The sequence below is a fragment of the Equus caballus genome, chromosome 3 (assembly GCF_041296265.1).
Source record: "Equus caballus isolate H_3958 breed thoroughbred chromosome 3, TB-T2T, whole genome shotgun sequence".
NCBI classification, from domain to species: Eukaryota; Metazoa; Chordata; class Mammalia; order Perissodactyla; family Equidae; genus Equus; species Equus caballus.
This window is the reverse complement of record NC_091686.1, coordinates 45,699,786-45,707,098: the sequence shown is the minus strand read 5'-3', so window position 1 is coordinate 45,707,098 and position 7,313 is coordinate 45,699,786. Positions and strand designations below refer to the sequence as shown.

At 44.8% G+C, this 7,313-nt stretch overlaps 1 long non-coding RNA gene across 1 annotated transcript; it reads right to left on the bottom strand.

Annotated features, from left to right (window-relative positions):
• Positions 1–764: 764 nt before the first annotated feature.
• LOC138923435 (uncharacterized) lies at positions 765–5,633 on the bottom strand. The gene is made up of 4 exons (XR_011437035.1): positions 4,778–5,633; positions 3,111–4,574; positions 2,174–2,312; positions 765–968 (listed from the first exon to the last, which is right to left on the bottom strand). It is a non-coding gene; the product is annotated as an uncharacterized lncRNA (long non-coding RNA).
• Positions 5,634–7,313: the final 1,680 nt, after the last annotated feature.

Below are 7,313 nucleotides of genomic sequence, written 5' to 3'. Positions count from 1 at the left end.
ACTTTTAAAAAATTTTCATGTGTTTTCTTTAATTCTTGGACTTTCCCCCATTAAGTGAACTGGCCATTCTGGGCTCAGATCTCAGGAAGGAATATTGCACTTGAAAGAGAATAGTCAAAGGACTTCTCCTCTTGGCTTTTCTGTTTCAAAAGCTGAAGGATTAGGGGAATGGAAATGACTCAAGGACACATGAAAAGTAGGAGAAGAAAAGCAGGATAAGAGGAGCTAAGTTTTTCCCTCTTCTCCCACTCTCCCAACCCCAACGAGGAATTGTTTATACTGGTTTGGTGAAAAGAGAAGATTTGAAAAGGAAGTTATGGGGTTGTCAATACGGATGAGTTCCTCTGAGAGGGTCCTATAGGTGCTCCCTAGGGCTGGAGGTGGCAAGAATTCCCAAATGTGTTCGTGTTTGAAAGTAGATGGGAACCATGCCTCAACATTTAATGGGTAGAAGCATAGGATGGTATGAAGACCTTAGGATAGAAAGTGGCTGTGTCCTGAGACAGCTTTCCAAAGATTTATGAGCCCCTGGCGTGTTGTACAAGCAGCAAAATCATCACGTAAACCCTAGAGAGGCATCTAAGGTACAGAGGAATCTGTATATTATGAAGGTACCTTGAGGATGGGAACAAGGGGCAACTCAGTGACAACTTTGCTGGACTCATGACAGAAATCAGTTGGGTTGATGGTTGTAGCAAGAATATCATCAATTAATCCCCATCATTTCTCTTTTGAATGTCACAGAATGAATCATACAAGAACTGTTCTCTGAGAAGTTATTTTGTTATAATTACATTCAAGATAAAAATTTCATTTTGCAGCATCTTGCTGTATTTCCATCTCTGTTGTTCCTCTTTCCACTGCACTGGAACAATCAGGAAGGTGAAACAGGAAAGGAAGGAAGTCCCCAAGGATGCCCTTGCCCCTTTTATCCTGTGGGATCTCAGAAGAGCAGAACACAGCGGATGCTGAAACATAAAAGTGCAATAAGGAAATGATTGAATTGCTTGAGAAACAGTGATTTCAGCAAAGCAACTATGCACCGTATCCTGAGAGACTGCACTGCCTACCTATCTCCACCGCCACCTCCACGTTCACCCTAGTTCACCCACACAAAATTTCACCATATTGACTCGTGAAAGTAGGACCCAACATCAGCTGTGAGAGGAAGGCGTCAGCTTTGAGCACCATTCCCTCTGGCTGCATGATCACAGAGACTTCAAACCTTCTGTGATAGCTTTGGATCAGCTTCTGTCAGCCCCAGAATGTAGCCCCATGTCTGATTATGGGAGAAAACATGGGTTCCTTGGTTCCTTTCCTTTTGCAATGTGTCTACTGCCTGCTAGATCCCCTGTCCCCACCCTCCATGATCTGTTTCTAAAATTTCAGATGCGTTTTCCTGGCTCTTAATTCCTGATTTAAATGGCCTTACATGTAAGGTAAAAATCGACAGGGGATAGCAGGGTATATTTAAAGACTCAGATTAAAAATGTCAAAAAAATCACTAAACAAGCAAAGGATGTAGATAGAGTTGGGGGAGAGAATATGAAAGGGTGACGTGCTTGGGATCCGACTGAGAAAATCAAAGTATTCCTTTCAGGAGTAATTCTTCGTTTACTGCTTGTTGCTTATTCTCCACTGTCTCCAGCACTTAGGATGGTCCTGGCAAACAGTGCACCATCGCCAAATACACATTGAAGGAGTGAACGAACACATCAAGTGGACGCTCCATCCCTGCCGTGTGCTGGCTGAAGCATCTGCCCGTCTGTCAGAATTGATCTAGAAAGAACTTCTGCCCTGCATGGAGCCTAAACCTCTGCCTGTGAGATTTCTTTCAAGGTTTCATGACTCCAGTGACGTGAACTCATTTATTCTGGACCATTTCTCTAACCAGGAAAAGAAGACATAATGGCCCATGTGGGGTAGGGTAGTTCTTAGCGCTATACTGACTTCTTAAACATTTCTCCAAAACAGGTTGATGTGGCTCTTTCCCAAAGAGGGGCCTGCAGGGAAGACTCTTTCTCATCCTGGCGACAGCAGGAAATAAGGTGGAGCGTGCGGAAGATATTGAAGGTCCAAGTAGCCATGTCTTTCTCACAAAACCACTGGGAAATGCTTAAGGAGTCAGTTTCTCTGTGAGTTCAGGGTACAGATCATCAAATAAAACACTCACCTTTTTCCAGCATGGTACAACTTGAAAGCTTTGTGGGGCTGGTCAAAAGGCAGCTGATGTGTTATTAATGGATCTATGTTAATTTTATTTTGCAGGTAATCAGTCACTAGTTGGGGAATACAGTCTCTGGTTTTATAACCTGCAAAACAAAAAGGCCATTGTAATGAGATTTGAGAAATACCAAATCAAAAAATAAATCAAATACGTCATGGAGATGCAGAAAGTATTCCTTTGAAAAATTGCCATTGAACGTGAAAGATAATTCATTCGTACATCAGAAGCCAACGACTGCTGTTGCTAAGTGTGGCTGCTACAGACAGTTCTGTTACCTGGAACTCCTTTGGAGAAAAATGGGGTCAATATTCACACATTACTGTGTTGCAACATGGCCCTTTAAACTAGGAGTCTCCCACCCATCTCCAGGGCTTACCATTGTAGAACTGTCTCTCTGTTCAAACACACAGAGATGGCCTGAGAAGTTACCATCAGAAGAGTGGGCAGAGATGGGAATGTTAATTTACTAAAGCTGTTGGTTGATATTTCTCAGACACAAGGGCTTCTCTGGGAAGACAAAAACCAGTGCTGACACACCAGGCTGGTGCATATCATCACCCAAAAGGTACTGCTGTTGAAATTGTACACTAAGCTTTGACCCACCAGTGCAGAACCGAAGCTGACTGAAATATTCCAAATGCTGGAACAAACCAAAAACTATTTTGCAGAAGGTAAAAATTTTATTTAAACTTAAAAAACCCATTTAATGAAATTAACTAATATTGCTTTATAAAATGTGCCCATTCGTCGGAGGAGCAGTCTTTGGAGGCTTCAACCATTGGAGCTGTTCCCCAAGGAGAGGAATACTGACCTGTATGTTTCCACAAATTGGCAAAAACTTTCACAAGAGAAGCCAACCGATCGCTTCTGTTCGCTGACCTACCTCCCAAACACACGCTCTTCAGTGTCTGCCCAGAGACAACCAGCAGTGCTCCAAGGGAAAGCTGTGAATTGGATGGAGCCAACCCAATGATCTGACAGACACCGTAGCTCAGGTGGCAGGATTCCAAGCAGCAATCTGAGAAGCAGAACATCAACCATGAGCACATTCACATGCATCCCAACAGCTCCCGCCACAGCTGGAGCGAGTCATGGAGCTCCTAGTTTCGAACCCCTCCCTGGGCTGAGGCTGCTTCAACCTCCGCTTCCACCCCACCAGTGACGGGATCTCATCAGAGAACCAGTAGAGTGTAGTGGTAGAGAGCACAGACTGTTAGCCATGTGACCTCAGGCAAGTTACTCAACTCCCTATGCCTCAGTTTCCTCATTCGTAAGAAGAGGAATGCTGCCTACTTCATAGAGTTGTTATGAGGATTAAGCGATTTATCATTCTTAAAACATTAGAAAACTATCTGGCACATGGCAAGTGCCACGTGTTTACTAAATAAAATTTCCTACTGTCTCGAAGGCCACACACTGTATTCTTCGCCTGACTCTCTCACTTTCCACGACTCTCTGTCCTGCTCATTTCTATTAAAACAAAACAAAACAAATATATATATGTGTGTGTGTGTCTTGCCCCTTGCCTCCATTGTGCCTTGTTTGTCTCTTTCCTGTTACCTGTCACTCCTTCTACTTTGTTCTTCAGCAGAGTCCATTAGGCACACCCTGAAATGTGGTGAATGCCTACCTTCTCTCTTCTAAACCGGAAAATCCACAAATACGGTGCCTATTTACTCATTCTTGCATCCCTAGAACTTAACACATTGGTGCATTGGAGCTCATTTCTCAAATGAATTGATGATTTTGATACAGGACACACGTACCTATCATATGTGAAGTAAACAATGTTCGTACTTAAATATAAAAGCACAGATGAAGAAAGAGCTAGGAATAAAGAAAAGGGAATACTGCTATTGTGGCCTTTAGCATGTTTAAACGTTGTTTACTATAATGACATATCTTTAAGTGTATACGGCGTTTCCTTTTAAAATGAATGCTGTCGAATGAATTTACATTCTCTTTTTAGATTTGGGGCCCTCAGTTCCAAAAGGTATATTCAGGAGAGTTTATACTTACCTACATGAGAATATTTAACGTGTGCCCACCCATTAAGCATCTACTCACCGCGCCCCAAGCCCACATACCATGGTCTCAACAAGTCTGATGGCCTCAAAAGCAAAGTTGACACCAAAGCCCGTCATTTCCACCACCACCTGCTGGACGGGCTCCTTGAGCTTCCGAGGGTTGAGACAGTCAGTGATGCCCAGCACTCTTGCCCGGGGAAATTTCCCCTCATTGATGTCAACCCCGATGATCCTAGAGGCACCAGAGGCTTTGCAGGCCATGACGATGGCCGAGCCGATTCCTCCAAGTTCAAAGACCACACAGGTGGAGCCGGGGTGACCTGCAAGTCCACAAGACATGTTTGTATTAGGAACCACACCTGGACAGGACACATGTGTAACTAGGAAAATAAACAAATCAACTGCACCATTGAGCCTTTTGAAACTATACACCGGTTGAAACATCTGGCCTGATCTGGCCTAGTTTGGATGTTTTGCAGGCAAATCTCTATGGCACACACCAACACACAGGCAGCTCTCTCACCTTGGCCGAGTGAACAGCAGCCCCATAGCCTGTAGGCATCCCACAGCTTAGGAGACAAACTTTATCCATAGGAGCAGCGTCATCGATTTTGGCCACTGCAATCTCAGGCACAACAGTGTATTCAGTGAACGTGCTTGTGCAGAAAGCTTGATAAATCTTTTGTCCTTTGCAGGTAAATCTGCTAGTCCCATCCAGCATCAATCCAGAAGAAGGTAGAATGCTATTCCGCGGTGACACAGACGCAGGCACAGGCAACGGCACAGATGCATGCAGTTGTAAAGAGAAAAGTGAGCACTCTTAGCTGCCGAGCGATGCTTGCCCGACATAAGCGATTTAATGAGAGTCAGGGGCAAATCTATTCACTCTTGCTTCTCACAGAAGTTTCCCTTGGGGGCCAAGCAGGAATTGCATTCTCTACACTGTGGAACAATGAGTGTGAGGACTTTGTCTCCTACATATGGAAAAAAATAATGTGCTCATTAGTTTAATATAACATTGGAACAGAAACACAATAGCATGTTTATGAAGAATTCATAGGACGGCTAGAAAACTTGCTGTGGACAGATTACGGCAGCCAGTATAATATTGCCCATGGTTGTTGTGAAGGAGAAGCCATATAACAAGGTTTCAGAAATTCCATTTTTCTTTGGGCGAAGGGTGAAAATGTGGCAAGATTCCCTGCTGGGTGGATCATTGGAGGTCTGCTTCCGCTGACTCTGAAAAGTGAATAATAAAACCAGGCATGAACCCTAGCGAGGTCTCTGGCTTGACCCTTTTGTTTGCCATTTGAAGGGTTTAAATTCCCACAGTGGCTGTCAGCCTCCTAAGGTGGCCCAGCTAGATAGCAGGATGGCTCTTTCACTGAGCTCCCACCCCGGGATGGCACGCTGACCCGCAGCAGGCCTCTGGCATGCTCTCTCCAGTGAGTCTAAGTTCTAAGACTGGCAGACTTCACAGAATAAAAGGAATCGCTCTCCCTGCAGAGTGAGGCTGCTTCTGGAACACCTACAACAGAGGGTGGGTTTAGGTGTCAGAGTTCTGGAGAGGATGTTGAGTATGTTTGTATCTGGTCATTAGCTGGCCCTCCTGGGCTCTAGGGTGAAGATAACTAATCGACACGGTCATCACAGACTTACAAAGACCTGGTGAGAGGCCTACAACGTTGTCTTTATCTCGATCCTTACAAATTTTTATAACACACAATCGACTTGCCTTTGGACTCTTGCAGGGCTTAGATGGCATTAGAAATCTCTCCTAAGTTTAGATAAGGCATATCCTAGCTCCAGTGGCCCTAAAAATTTCCAAAGGTACTGGATCTCAAGCTCAGGAGAAGTTCTGCTCTCTTGTCCTTTCCCTTCAAACGCTCAGCATTTTCCACAAAACGTCCACTGGGGTTTTTCTAGTCAAAGAGAGCGTAGAGGATCTGTCCTTCCTATTCGTATCACGTTCTCGGAGATGTGGAGACCGTGCCTTTTGACTTCGGTCCCTCCCACTATGCCTAATGTCCGCCGCACGGCAGGCGCTCCAGAGCCACTCACTGAATGAGCACCCTGCTGACGGCTTCGTGCATGTCCTGACCATGCACTTGCTTACAGCTCTTTGCGTGTGCCTGGCTCCAAACTGTGAGCTTCTGGGCTGTCTTGATCTGCGTGATTGCTCTTACCCACTCTGAGCATTTCAGACACGCTGACAACAGCTATGCCAAGATCCTTGTTGAAATGCCTGGGGAAGAGCATGTACTTGCTTCTTTGATTCTTTGAAATGTAGCTATCCTCCTGTCAATGAAAATTGAAGTCCTATGTTCTAGTTGATTAGAACCTGCATTCACTTGTCAAACATTCAGTGCCTTCTAACCGTGGGACAGGCACTGTGCTAAGCATGTGGGGGACACAAACATATATAAGCAGCAGTTCCTGCCCCTAAGGGGCTTTCAGTCTGTTAGAAGGACACTGGTCCTACCTCAGCTCTCCTTTGGCTATGGATAGACACTTGGCTCAGCCACTGCCCCTCTGGGTTGCTCCAGATGACAGCAGGGAAACTGTGCAACTCTTGGAATCCCTGGACACATTTAATACCATGATATGTGATGAGTTAGAAGAAGCTGGAGGCAAACCATTTTATTTCTCCTGTAAACATGTTCCTGCATTTTAAGTTCGTCCTCTGTGCAAGGGAAGCTCTTGGGCAGACTGTTTGGTTTTGTGGCCCCATTTCCTACCTGGTTTCACTGAGCTTACTCCTTCACCAATACTCTCCACAATTCCAGCTCCTTCATGGCCTGGGATTAAAGGAAAGTTCCCCGGGAGTGATCCTTTCAGTATGTGATTATCAGAACCACAGATCCCTGAAGATGTCATCTGCATAGGAATTAAGCGACCAAGGATCAATTGCTTTGGAAGTTTTCTTTGTCATTTATCTGATACTGAACATTAAAAATCTTTTTCTTTTTTTGCCTGAAGAAGATTCACCCTGAGCTAACATCTGTGCCAATCTTCCTCTATTTCACATGTGGGTCACCACCACAGCATGCCTACCAATG